Here is a 14818-nt window from a genome sequence, read left to right as displayed (position 1 = left end):
AGACTTTTGGATCTAAAATTTATAGACATTTTATTGAATCTAGTTTTCTTAGTTCCTATGAGAGCATTATTTTAGTGATGTGAAAGCTAAGGACCAAAGAGGTTAAATGACTTCCCCAAAGTCAGTCACTTAAAGTATTGTATGTACCTTTTCTTTGTGGCAGGCTATCCTTGAGAAGCACAAATTGACTTCTGACTGAGAAACATGTCCTGCTTCCATTTCACTGGGATAGAACAGATTAGTTTCATTAGCTAACAATAGGCCCCTTGGCTGCAAATCTGAGACAGCCAGTAATTCTCACTTCAGGGAGAAATTTAAGGATACTAACTCAAAATTTCCTCATCCTTCTGTACAGTTGAAATGCCAATTCTTGGTTACTTTTTTAGAGAATTGTCTTGTTCAAGGCTGTTAGAGCCACCAGTGCTGTAGTTCTGTTCCCACCTCAAGGACCTTGCTATTGCTAACCCTTTCTACCATTGATTCCTTTCCCTTAACCATTTTTCCCACCATCCTTGAAATGTACAACTAACTTCCTTTGTCACAAAATGATTATGGGATGTATAGTTTAAACCAGGCGTCCTCAAACTACGGCCCGCGGGCCACATGCGGGTGTTTTTGCTGTTTTTGGTTTTTTACTTCAAAATAAGATATGTGCAGTGTGCATAGGAATTTGTTCATAGTTCTTTTTTAAACTATAGTCTGGCCCTCCAACGGTCTGAGGGACAGTGAACTGGCCCCCTGTTTAAAAAGTTTGAGGACCCCTGGTTTAAACAAACCTTTTAAAGAGGAATTACTCCTTCCTGGTTCTCAAACTGATTAAATACCTGTGTTCAAATATTTGGTAAACCATTTAACAATGATACCTTAACGTCTGGCTTCATCTATAAAAATAGACCTACTACAAAACAAAGGATTGTTGAAAGTATTTGCTAAGAATCTGAAACTGGCACAGGTTTACTAAATGACCCTTATTTTTTAGGGGGTGGGAAATGTAGTGGACCAGTTTAGTTCCTTAGCTATATTCTCACCATGTTTCTACCATTCACTTAAAAATTGATTTTTAAATTATTAAATAATTGAAAGCATGTAGATAAAAGGCTGTGTGTACACCTGTTTTTTAAGAAAATAAGCATTATCCCCCCCCAAAAAAAAAAAGTTGAGGCCCCCCGTATACTCTTTCTCAGTTCTATTTCCCCCCTCACAGGTAACCACTATCATAAATTGGTTGGTCAATTTCTGTACATGAGTTGATGCTCTTAGTACCTATTTTATATACCCAAAAAAAAGGTAGCCTTCTGCAAATTTGGAAACTTTAAATAAAATTGTGTATTATATATTACACATCTTCCTGCACATTGCTTTTCACTTCAACTTTATTTCTAAGAATTATCAACGGAGATAGATGTATTTCTTTTCATTACCTATCCAATCCACTGTAGTCTGGCTTTTGACCTTTACCTCTCCAACAAATAAATGTTCTCATCAGGGTCACCTAGTTGCTAATTCCAGGGGACACTGCATGCATGGCTGCATTTGTCTTTCCTTCCTCAAATTAGTTTCCTTAACATCATTCTTGGTTTCTCTCAAATCTGATTAATTTGAGATCCACAAAATTAGTTCCATTATCTACCCCATCAAAATTTTTCCATATGTATTTCCTGCTAACATGAATGCCACAGCTATCCATTTGGTCATACAAAAAGGAAACCTAGTCTTTGGAACTAATAATGTTGAGGAAATGATATCCAGGTGCAAAAGAATGAACTGAAGTGGATCAAAGACCTGAAACCATAAAACTCAAGAAAATGGGAAAAGCTTAATGTCATTAACACCAAACATAGGCAACAACAACAAAAGTTTGGTAAATTGGATTTCACCAAAATTTCTCTAAAGAACTCGAGTCAACAGTAATAAGGCAACCCACAGATTGAAGAAAATACTTGGCAATAAGGGATTAATATCCAGAAAATAAGAGATCAACCAAAGGACTTGTGTGCATGCATACAAGCCTAACCAATGGTTAAGGACGACGGGGGGTGGGGTGGGGGATGGGAATGGGGGGATGAGGACAAATATGTGACACCTTAATAAATAAAAAAAAACATCAACAGTGGTAAGTCACACTGACAGCACCTACTGGTAATAAAATGTGATGAAAATGGCAAAAAACAAAATATAAAGAACAAAACATTTAAAAATGGGTCAAGGACTTAGACATATTTACAAATGGCCAATAAGCACATGAAAAGATTTCAACATCACTAATCAGGAAAGTGAAAATCCAAATTATAATGAAATACCACTCATGCAGAGTTGCCCAGCCAATGTGGTTCAGTGGATTGAGCACCGTCCTGTGCACCAGGATGTCATGGTTTAGTTCTAGTCAGGACACATGCCAAGGTCGTGGGCTTGATCCCCAGTAGGAGGGTGCAGGAGGCAGCCAATCTGTTTCTAAAAGTCAAAAACTTAATGAGTGTTGGTAAGGATGTGAAGAAATTAGTACCCCTGACTGTTGATGGGAATGTAAAGTGGTGCCGCTGCTATGGGAAGCAGTATGGGTGTTCTCAACAATTATGTGATCTAGCGATTCCATTTCTGGGTGTGTTTTTTTTTAATTATGTTTTACTGATTTCCTAGAGCAGTGGTCGGCAAACTCATTAGTCAACAGAGCCAAATATCAACAGTACAACGATTGAAATTTCTTTTGAGAGCCAAATTTTTTTAAACTTAAAACTATATAGGTAGGTACATTGTTATTAACTCAATTAGGGTACTCCTAAGCTGGCCTTTGCTAAAAACATCAAGGGGCCAAAGAGCCGCATGTGGCTCACGAGCTGCAGTTTGCTGACCACTGTCCTAGAGGAAGGGAAAGGGAGAGAGAGAGAAACATAAATGATGAGAGATAATTGATTGGCTGCCTCCTGCACACCCCACACAGGATTGACCCCGCAACCCAGGCATGTGCCCTAACCCAGAATCGAACCATAACCTCCTGGTTCATAGGTTGATGCTCAACCACTGAACCACACCAGCCAAACCACTTATGGATATTTAATTGAAAGCCTCAGAGACATGTGTACACCCAATCAGCATTATTCACAATAGCCAAAAAGTAGAAGCAACCTAAGTGTTCCTCACAGAGGAATGAATAAACAAAATGTGTGTATCTCCTATATAATAAAAGGCTAATAATGCAAATAGATTGAATGGCAGAACAACCAAACAACCGGTTGCTATGATGTGCACTGACCACCAGAGGGTGCACATGGAACATGGCGGGTGTCGCTGCAGTGGGATGTTGGACCAGGTGAGCAGGGGCACCAGACCAAAGCAGAGCGCAGGTCGATGTCATCGGGCAAGCCTCTGATGGTTACTGAAAATTCTTTGCTCCTGCATGCTGCAGTCCCGCCCAGCACTCACACCCGCTGCTGGCACTGGCCCCAATTCGCCCCTCAGGGCTTCTCTCCCCCCCCCCCCCCCCCCGTTCCAAAGGGGTGATTGGGGCAGCAGCCACCGCTCGCACCTGCTGCTGGCGCTGGCCCAAATCACTACTGAGTAGTGGCGGTGGGAGCGGGGCTGCCGGCAGACGGGACCAGGGAGGGGCCACGGCGGTAGCAGCTGTGCAGGGGCACAGAGGATGGACCTAGACCCAGCCCTGTGCCCACTGCAGCCTCATGGCCCATAGTTCCTTTCAAGGTGCACAAATTCGTGCACTGGACCCCTAGTCCTACCTAATAAAAGAGTAATATGCTAATTGACCGTACCTTCACTATGCCCACAGCCAATCAGGGTGCTATGCAAATTAGCCCAGCAATGCCGAGGCCGGTTTGGCTCAGTGGATAGAGCGTCGGTCTGCAGACTGAAAGGTCCCAGGTTCGATTCCGGTCAAGGGCATGTACATTGGTTGCGGGCACATCCCCGGTAGGGGGTGTGCAGGAGGCAGCTGGTCGATGTTTCTCTCTCATCGATGTTTCTGGCTCTCTATCCCTCTCCCTTCCTCTCTGTAAAAAATCAATAAAATATATTTTTAAAAAAATTAACCCAGCAAAGATGGTGGCCCCCACGTACTGCCCCACCCCCCATCGCGCATGTCCCGCCGCCTGCGCCTCCCACCACCCGATCGGCCGCCACTGAGAGGGGACCGATCGGGCTGGCAGGAGGTGCAGGCGGCGGGACTCATGAGTCCCGCCCCCCACGCCTCCCGCCGCTCCAATCGGCGGGTGGCTAGAACCAAGGTCTGGGTCCCCAGTGCCGGAGGAAAACTGGTGCTGGCGGAAAACTGGTGCCGGCAGCCAGGTGAAGGAAGGTCTATTGCACGAATCTTCGTGCAACGGGCTTCCAGTTATATTTATAATGGGATATTACTCAGCCTTAAAAAAAAGAAGGAAATTCTGGTGCATGCTACAACATGGATGAACCTGAGGACATTAAGCTAAGTGAAATAAGCCAATCATTAAAAAAAAAAGATTCCACTTAGATCAGTCAAATTCAGAGACAAAGTAGAATGCTGGATGCTGGGTGAGGAAAATTGTTTAATGGTGCAGAATTCCAGTTGCAGAAGATGAAGTTCTGGGGATGGATAGTGGTGATGGTTGGAAAACAATGTGAACATACTTAAGTAATCCCACTGAACTGTACATTTTATGTTGAGTGTATATTTTTTTAATTAAATCTTTATTGTTGAAAGTATTACATATGTCCCCTTTTTTCCCCCATTGCCCCCTTCTAGCCTGCTCCTGTCCCCTGCCCCAGGCCCTCACTACCCTATGGTCTGTGTCCATGGGTTATGCATATGTGCATACAAGTTCTTTGGTTGATCTCTTCCCACTCACCCACCCAGTTTTAAAGGAAAGAAACCTCAGTGTCATCCTAATCCTGTCACAGGCCCCTTTTTCATAGACATTCCCTACCAGATTTTCATCATATTTCTGTTTATCCCCCTCTTCATTCTTAATGCCGTTTTCTTAATTAGAAGTGCCTGGGTAGGCTATTGCTATAGTCTTTTGTTCTACCCTCCACTCAGAATCTGTCTACGAACTTGCCTCCATAAGGTGGGATGGTTCTAAAATCCTCTCCCACTAAAAGCCCATTGAATAAAGCAGCAACTTTCAAACTTTAAATCATTTAAGTCATTAAATCTTTTTTTATATATATTTTATTGATTTTTTACAGAGAGGAAGGGAGAGGAATAGAAAGCTAGAAACATCGATGAGAGAGAAACATCAATCAGCTGCCTCCTGCACACTCCCTACTGAGGATGTGCCCACAACCAAGGTACATGCCCTTGACCGGAATCGAACCTGGGACCTTTCAGTCTGCAGGCCGACGCTCTATCCACTGAGCCAAACCGGTTTTGGTGTCATTAAATCTTTTGTTCAAAATAAGTCAAATCAAAATTCTAGCCCTGGCCAATGTGGCTCAGTTGGTTGAGTGTCATCCTGTGCACCAGAAAGTCACTGGTTTGATTCTCAGTCAGGGTACTGCCCAGGGTACTTCCCAGGCAGGGATGTGCAGGAGGCAACCAATTGATGTTTCCCTCTCACATCAATGTTTCTCTATCCCTCTCCCTCTGTCTCTAAAATCAATAAAAACTTTTTTAAAAATTCTGACAAACTGGTTGAAGAACTAGGTCTGAAGCCTTGCATACTCAGTCGATCTTACATCTCCCATTGGAATAAAGAATGAAAACAAGTGGGAATCCATATTCATTCATTTCATAAATTCCTCAGTTCCTACTATTTGCTAAGCACTGAGGTTCCAACAGAGAATAAGACACATATCTGCCCTCATGGAAATTAGTCTAATGAGAAATGCAAATATGACAATTTCATAGATTGGCCTCCATGTATCTGGCTCTACATATTTCTGAACCATTCATACGAGGAACATTTAACCTGTGTTCCAGGCAATGGAATAGGCCCCAAGATCCCTTCTTTACCATTATAAGTCTAGGCAAATACACAAATAGTTGAAAATGTCAATGTATGTTATAAAGGAACACTGAACTCTCAAACCTTATGCTCCAGGCCTGGTCAGGTAGTTCAGTTGATAAGCATCAATCATCCCCATATGCCAAGGTTGTGGGTTCGATCCCCAGTCAGGGTACGTGCAAAAAGCAAGCAACCAACAAATGCATGAATAAGTGGAACAACAACTCTCTCTCTCTCTCTCTCTCTCTCTCTCTCTCTCTCTCTCTCTCTCTCTCTCTCTCTCTCTCCCCTCCCCCCCTCCTCTAAAAATCCATAATTTTTTTTCACCTGCTTACGATGGCTCAGTGGTTGAGTGTCATCCTATGAACCAGGAGGTCATGGTTCAATTCCAGTCAGGGCACATGCTCGAGTTGCAGGCTTGATCCCCAGTAAGGGGTATGCAGGAGGAAGCCAGTCAGTCAATTATTCTCTCTCATCATTGATGTTTCTATCTCTCTCTTCCTCTCCCTTCCTCTCTGAAATTAATAAAAAATACTTTTTTTAAAATCCCAAAAATTTTAAAAATCAATATTTTAAAAAACCTTATACTCCAGCCTTCACAAATACATAAAACTACTTGAATAAAGCAAGCTGTTTTGTTTTGCAATCCTTTGCCTATGTTCTTGCCTTATATATCAGCATAACTTATACCTGCCTTTCTTTTTGCCCTTATCTATCTACAACAGGAGTGATAAAATGGTGAGCCAAATTTAGCCCTCAGAATTGTTCAATTAGTATGGAAATGTTTAAATACAGAACTTGGATTTTATTGCTTTCACACTTGGCCTCTTTAGTGTGTTTTAATGCCTATTTTTTTGCCTGGTAGCTCCTGAAGATTGGGTTTGGTATTCCTGGATAAGGTCTTGGGGAAATGGAATTTATTGGTCTTTACATTCCTGATACATGTCCTATAATAAATCTCTAATATTTTAAAGAATGAATACAATCTTGGCATTGCATCAATATTGGGCTTAGTCAGACAAGTTTTATTTTTATTTTTTTTATTTCAGAGAGGAAGGGAGAGGGAGAGAGAAATAGAAACATCAATGATGAGAGAGTATCATTGATCTGCTGCCTCCAGCACATTCGAGCCTGCAACCCAGGCATGTGCCCTTGACCGGAATCAAACCTAGGACCCTTCAGTCCACAGGCTGATGTTTTATCCACTGAGCCACACCAGCCGGGCTAGTCAGGCAAGTTTTACAAAAGCTAAAACTAAGTGGAAACTTAATCCTCACATGTACAGTTTAGTATTTAATCGAAGATTCAAGAACTCTGAAGATTTCTGGACTCTATTTTTTTCATTTAATTTTAAACAGTTTATTGAGGTATAATTGACACACAATAAATGGCCCACATTTAAAGTGTACAATTCGGTAAGTTTTGACATTTACATACCCATTAACCATCACCAAAATAAAAATAATAATCATCCCAAAACGTTTCCTTTCTAATCGCTTCCTTTTCCCCCACCCAAACCTTTTGCCACTAGCCCTAACCCGTTTGGCTCAGTGGATAGAGTGTCGGCCTGCGGACTCAAGGGTCCCAGGTTCCATTCCAGTCAAGGGCATGTACCTTGGTTGTGGACACATCCCCAGTAAGAGGTGTGCAGGAGGCAGCTGATAGATGTTTCTCTCTCATCGGTGTTTCTAACTCTCTATCCCTCTCCCTTCCTCTCTGTAAAAAAATCAATAAAATTATATTTAAAAAAAAAAAAAAAACACCTTTTGCCACTAAATATGTTTGCATTTTCTAGAATTTTTAAAAATTGAAACTGGCCCTGACTGGTTTGGCTCAGTGGATAGAGCGTCGGCCTGCGGACTCCAGGCTCCCGCTCCCAAAGGTGCCCAGGCTCCCCAGTAGAGGCCTCTGTCTGCTGGTGGGGCCCCTGGGCTGCTGTCTGCATGGCACTGGTGCCCTCCTGTGCTGTTTGTACAAATAAACCTGCGGCATGAAGAAAAAAAAAAAGGAAGAAAGGGACCTTGCAAGGAATTTACTCTCCCAGATCCCTGCCTTTGAGCCCCTCTGGCTCTGAGTCTGAGTCTGCAAACCCGGGTGATGTGGTGCTGTCTGAGTCTTCTGAGCCACGTGCCTCAAAACTGGAGGATGGTGTCCGCCGCCCGCAGGCTGAACCAGCTGGAGGAGTGCTGCCACCTCCAGCTCTTCCACCTCTAACCCCAGCGGGGCCTCCATCGGGGGTGCTTCTCTGAAGGCTTTTGGAAGAGCTGCCAACGTTTTGGACTTGGCTTTCTGAATCCACACACAGTTGTCTGAGGTCGTTTAGAATGTAAGCTGGGTCGCTGTCCTGAAAAATTTTGTGAATATCCAGTAGCCATTTTAAAACTTACTTGTACCTAGTTGCAGTAACTTTATAGTCTCTCTGCAGGCTTTCATCACCAGCTTGAAATGGTGGTCAAGTGGGGAGCACAAAACTCTTCTTCCAAAAGACACCAGGACTTCATGAACATTAGTCCAAATCTCAAACCAACACAGTGTTGGTTGGATTCAGTTTTCTGATATTCCGTGCAGATTCAACATTCTTCTCTCCTTCATTGACATGAGTCTTACAGCAAAATGCCAGAAGGATATCAATCAGATTGTAGTATACAATAATGAGCTCTTTTGTTCAGCAGGTAAGACTTATGGACAAATTTTCATAGCTGATATTTCTCTTCTTCAGAAGAGAAAAATGATCAGGATCAAATGTGGCCAGTTTAGCAGCTAGGTGTTTCTGCCTGCCTTCAGCTGCAGGAGTAAAATCTGGGTCCTTAATATCGATGACATTACTGAGTTCATCCTGTAATTGCTGAAATACTCCTGATCGCAGGCCTCCCAATCTATAGTAGCCCTGCAGGCTCAGAGCACTTTCTGGTACCTCTTCATAGGGGCACTGTTCAGTTTCCCAATCAAACTCTTCATCATCATCTTCTACTCCTTCCTCAGAAGCCTCAGAAGCACCTATTTCCCCCACAAGTGGTTTTTCAGTCCTGGATTTTCTTGGTGCCAGAAGTGGTTAACATATTCAGTCTGTAGGAAATGGACCTCTGTGATCCATCCCCAGCATGGTTGGCTTTTGATGGAATTTGCTGAATTTCCCCAGCGCAAACAGAATGAAGGGAGGAGGGAAAAGGAGCAAAGAACTGTACACATGGGCCAGCATCGTGGTGGAAACACCCAAGGTGCCTGCCTTGGCTACACACGGGGAGGTGGAGGCAACTAGAGAAGGCCTCAGGCCAGTTTTTTTAAATGACCCAATGGGAGACAGCAAGACCTAGGCCACACAGGTGATCCCATAGTACTCAGCAAAAGAGAAACCAGAGGAGGGACTAAATAGGTTATATTCCCTGCCACAGGGTGCCTGTACAATGGAACAAACTACTGCTCTTGAGAGCATATTAAAAGTCTCCTTTTCACCATACTTCTGTCTCCAAGTCTGTTATTTAAATTCAGACAGGTGAGCATTTTCTCACAAGCTGGCCAGGCGTTTCTTTGGGCAACTGAATGGCAAAAATCCCTTTATCTGCATCATAGAACCCTTGTTCACTTCAATTTTCTACAATTCTTCCAGGAAGAGTTAATCTGAGGATGACAACCACAATTAAGGGGCAAAACCAGAGAAGTAGCAGATGAGGAGGAGGTAGGGGACTGAGGCTCCTTTGGTGTGAAGCAGGCACAGGAGACCTTCAGATAAGAGGTCCATGGTCAGGGTGGGGCTGAAAAAGTGAAATAAACCTATGGTTGTTTGGGCAAGGACAAACGCAGAGGGAAATAAAAGAACAGAAACAGGAAAGGTGACATGGTCCCAAATGCCACACTTCACAGTGGCTACAAAATCCCTTTAACATGGGGCCCAGGATGGCTGAGGGAGGTGGGGGCAGAATAGAAGGGAGGTGGTGGCGGGCGGGGCGGGGGTGGGGTGGGGTAGGGGGGGAGGGGAGCAGCAGCAGTTGAGGAGAAGGGAGGGGGAGGGGAGGAAAGGGGGAGAGGCAGCAGAGTGATAGAGGGGAGAGGAGAGGAAGAGGAGGGGAGGGGAAGAGCTCCTGCTCTTTCTTGACAGAAATCCAATTCTTCCCTGCCCCCAGCATCCCATAGAAGAGGCCCCATGCTCACAGCTGCCTGGATGGGCTTAATCTACTCCTCCTTCTCCTCCTCTGTGGAGGCAGATATCCAGTACACCACATGGCTCTCCTCAATCACCTGGCCATCTGCCTCTGTTTTGCAGGCTTCGATGAGCTGCTGCTTGCTATTGTGGATGTAAAGCTCAAAGTAGTTCCGTTTCCAGCAGTCTTCACCTCTCAGATGCTCAGATTGTCCAGGGAGATGATTCCTCCAGGCTCATTCTCTGTCTGTTATGTACTCAAATCAGAGGCAGTTGTCTGTGAGGAGCCAGCCCCTCCCCATTTGGCTTGAAGGTATGGGTCAGATCATTCCCATGGTCCTCAGGAGTCCTGAAGGGCTCATGTTCCTGAGCAGCTCTTCAGCAGGTCTTGTCCTAGATGATGCCACAAAGTCTCCAGGCCTGGCTAGTCCCAGATGTTGGGATTATAAAGGCTGGTATTCAGCATAATTGCTATGAAAGGCAGCAGGTAGCATGTGTCCGTGGACTAGAAAACTCTGCGATTGCACTGGCAGTGAAGCATAGTAACCTCCATCTTGGGTAAAAACTGTTTAAAACTTAACCCTGCTATTCTGGCTTCTGTAAACGTTTCCTTGCTTAAACAATAGGGAAAAATAAGACTACTCCCCCTTCCAGAGAGGCCATAAACTATGCCCCAGACAGAGCTGTCAGTGCTGGCGCCAGGCCAGGCCTTGAGGTGTGGTCTCACGGCCCCTTCCCAGCACGCAGGACCTCTTTCTCAGAAGGTCCGGAAGTCTCATTCCAAATTTGGAAGACAAAGAGCTAAAAAACGTATAAATAAGAAAGACTTCCACCATATTGGGCCCCAGAATTTGAGAAGCAAGATTTCCTCTGGGCCCGCTAACACTAGCGAAATGAAAAGGACTCCAAATAAATGTGGCTTATTGATTAAGGCGTCTTCTGATTTACAACATAACAGCATTAGTATCACGGGGAGAATGCTTTCATCATCTGGTCAATCTTGTGAGCCTCTCGAGGGAGGCAGGAAGCTCCACAGAAATTGCCTGAGAGCCTGCACCAGATTGATGTGGGTGAGCTCTTGCAGCTCTACAATGATGTGGAGCACTGCCAGGCTCAACTCTTCCCTCTCTCTGGGGTAGTCCCTATGGTTGTCTTGTTCAGGTTCTTGCCCTTATACAGGAAACGGGTGATCCCGGGTGTGTACTGGAGGAGTTCATTCTCCACCAAGAACTAGATCCTTTTCTTGGGGTCCATGTTGAAGTCCTTCCTCCCCATTGTCATTTTCCGGTTCCCTTAGAAGTCTCACTGCCCTCCTTGGCCTCCAGACCCTTCTCGCTCATGGCTTTGCTGAACTTCTCCCACAGGCTTTGGATCTCCACCAGCAGCTCCTGCTTGCACAGTGGGAAATTCTCCAGCTCCATCCACTCCTCCAGAATCAGGTCTGGGGGCTCATAGACACCATCCTCTGTGGCGTCTAGAAAAGCCTGTGGGAAGTCCTGGGCGGTCCTACGGATGCAGGCTGGATCACTGGGCCAGCGGGTGTGTGTGAGTCTGTTTTTTGTTTGTTTGTTTGTTTGTTTTTTAGAGAGAAAGGAAGGGAGTGCAGTACTATTTCAGAAAAGACTCTCCCACCCTAGCCAGTTTGGCTCAGTGAATAGAGCATAAGCCTGTGGATTGAAGGGTCCTGGGTTTGATTCCGGTCAAGGGCACTTGCCCAGCTTGCGGGCTCAATTCCCAGTAGGAGGAATGCAGGAAGCAGCCGATCAATGATACTCTCAATCATCATTGATGTTTCTATCTTTCTTTCCCTCTCCCTTCCTCTCTGAAATCAATATATATAAGTATCAATATATACATATACTCAGTGGCCAGATTATTATGATCTCTGAACACATAATAATCTGGCCACTCAGTGTATATCCTATATAATAAAAGGCTAATATGCAAATTGTCCCCTCCACCAGGAGTTCCACCAGCAGGCAGGCCGGCCAACCGCTAATGTCCCCTCCCCCTAGCCAGGCTGGCTGGACCCCACCCATGCACGAATTCATGCACCAGGCCTCTAATCCTACCTAATAACAGAGTAATATGCAAATTGACCGTACATTCGCTACACCCACCAGCCACGCCCACCAGGAAACCGTTGCAGGGACGCTGGGGTTCGGCCGAGCCCAAGGCCGGGAAAGCCTCGGGCGGAGGCTTTCCCGGCCTTGGGCACCAGCGGGGAGCCTGCACGGATCGCAGGCAACCACCAGGGTCGGCTCCTGCGATCCTTAGCAGGGAGGCTGGGTGCAGCGGAGCCCAAGGCTGCCGCCCGGGGCCAAGCCCCGACCCTGAAAGAAGGCAGAAGGCGGTGGCCACAGCCAAGGCCTGGGTCCCCGGTGCCGGCAGAAAACTGGTGCAGGCAGCCAGGTGAATGAAGGTCTATTGCACGAATCTTCGTGCAAACGGGCTGCTAGCATATATATATATATATATATATATATATATATATATATATATATTGAATGGCCAGATTATTATTCTTTCAGAGATCATAATAATTTGGCCACTCAGTATATATATATTTAAAAGAAAGAAAAAAAGACTCTCTCTTCGCCTCCCAATCGCCCTGCCAGTAGGGCGTTTTGCTTTTATATAAGTGAGATTTGTTTATAGTTTTCTTATACAAGGAAAAAGAAAACTACAGTAAGCTATAATAGAGAAGCCAAAATAGCTAGTGATATAATAAGTCAGAAGATGACATTTTGACATATTTACTAGCAAGCAGATAAAACAATTTTTAAAATCTAAGTACTGTGTTCTATAATTCCACCACAGTTGGCATGAAACTTCAATCAAGATAGATACAATAATACTACAAAAATCAGGATTTTATTACCCTTAGAGTTGGCATAGGCAACCACAGAACTTCCCTAGTAATGCCAAAATATTGAATTTTTTAGATATTGAGGGTCAGGTTCCATCACTAAAGAAATAAGCTTTGTGGAGGAAAAAAATGGCGGCAGAATAGACAGATGTGTCCCGAGCCTTGTCCCGGAACAGATAGAAAGAACAGCTGAGGGTCGCATGAGTTAAGGGACAGCTATACTCCAGGAGAAGTTAGGGGACTGCTGGATGGGACTCCCCTGACTAGGCAGCCCCCACTGCTGCTGGGTTCCCACACAGAGCCAATGGCTCAGACGTGGAGACCATGCCATCTTGAACGGGAAAGTGAATGTTATCGGAAGCCTGAAAATCTACAACTGCAGCACCCACCAAACAGCTGTGAATGCCAGAAAACCAGTCCCCAATTGGTGCAAACATGCAGATTCAGAGGAGCTCTACACTCCATCACGGAAAGGTCTGATTTCGCCTGGGATAAGGAGAGAGAGAACTACATAACCAGACACCCGGAGAAGAGAGACCATGGGGAGACAAAGAAACAGCCTGCATATGAAAGAAAAGCAGGCATCACCAGAAAAGGAAAGTAAACGAAATGGAGGCAAGCAACCTATCAGAGAAAGAATTCAGAGAAATAGTCATAAGGTGGCTGAAAAGAATAGAAGACAAATTCGACAATATGAGTAAGAACCAAGAGGAAATGAAGAAGAACCAAGAAGAAATGGAAAATGACATCGCTGTTGTAAAGAATTCAATAGAAAGCATCAAGAGTAGACTAGAAGCTGAAACTGGTTTGGCTCAGTGGCTAGAGCGTCTGCCTGCGGACTGAAGGGTCTCAGGTTCGATGCTGGTCAAGGGCATGTACCTTGGTTGCGGGCACATCCCCAGTGGGGGGGGGGGTGGGTAGGAGGCAGCTGATCGATGTTTCTCTCTCATCGATGTTTCTAACTCTCTATCCCTTTCCCTTCCTCTCTGTAAAAAATCAATAAAAATATGTTAAAAATTAAAAAAAGAGAGTAGACTAGAAGCAGAGGACCACATTAGTGAGCTAGAAGATAAGGTAGGAAAAAATACCCAAGTAGAGCAGCTTCTAGAAAAAAATAAATTAAAAAGCAGGAGGAGAGCCTAAACCAGTTTGGCTCAGTGGATAGAGCGTCGGCTTGCAGACTGAAGGGTCCCAGGTTCAATTCCGGTGAAGGGCATGTACCTTGGTTGCGGGCACATCCCCAGTAGGGGATGTGCAGGAGGCAACTGATCAATATTTCTCTCTCATCGATATTTCTAACTCTCTATCCCTCTCCCTTCCTCTCTGTAAAAAATCAATAAAATATTTTTTTTTTAAAAAAAGCAGGAGAGCCAAAGGGAACTTTGGGACAACATGAAACAAAACAACATCCACATGATAGGGCTTCCAGAAGGAGAAGAAACTGAGCAAGGAATAGAAAACCTGTTGGAAGAAATAATGACAGAAAACTTCCCTGATATAGGAAAGAAAAACCCCACACAAATCCAAGAAGCTCACAGAGTCCCAAGCAAAATGAACCCAAAAAGACCGATGCCAAGGCACATTATAATTAAATTGGCAAACACATACAACAAAGTAAGAATCTTAAAAGCGGCCAGAGAGAGACAGAAAGTTACCTACAAAGGAACCCCCATCAGATTAGCAACTGATTTCTCAACAGAAACTCATCAGGCCAGAAGGTAATGGAATTAAATATACAAACTCATGCAAAGGAAGGGTCTGAATCCAAGAATACTGCACCCAGCAAGGCTATCAATGAAAATTGAAGGTGAAATCAGGAACTTCACAGACAAAAAAGGACTAAGGGAGTTTATTACCACCAAACCAGCAATGCAAGAAATG

The 14818-nt window shown here is 44.5% G+C and overlaps 1 pseudogene across 1 annotated transcript; it reads right to left on the bottom strand.

Annotated features, from left to right (window-relative positions):
- Positions 1-1774: 1774 nt before the first annotated feature.
- LOC307101063 (protein SHQ1 homolog) lies at positions 1775-11489 on the bottom strand (annotated as a pseudogene). Its single transcript has 5 exons — positions 11375-11489; positions 11112-11238; positions 9440-9548; positions 8021-9013; positions 1775-1782 (listed from the first exon to the last, which is right to left on the bottom strand). The product of its transcript is annotated as a protein SHQ1 homolog (transcript).
- Positions 11490-14818: the final 3329 nt, after the last annotated feature.

This window comes from Cnephaeus nilssonii (genome assembly GCF_951640355.1).
Source record: "Cnephaeus nilssonii genome assembly, chromosome: 6".
In the NCBI taxonomy this organism is placed as follows: Eukaryota; Metazoa; Chordata; class Mammalia; order Chiroptera; family Vespertilionidae; genus Cnephaeus; species Cnephaeus nilssonii.
Note: the sequence above shows the minus strand (reverse complement) of the source record. Positions and strands in the feature narration are given on the sequence as shown.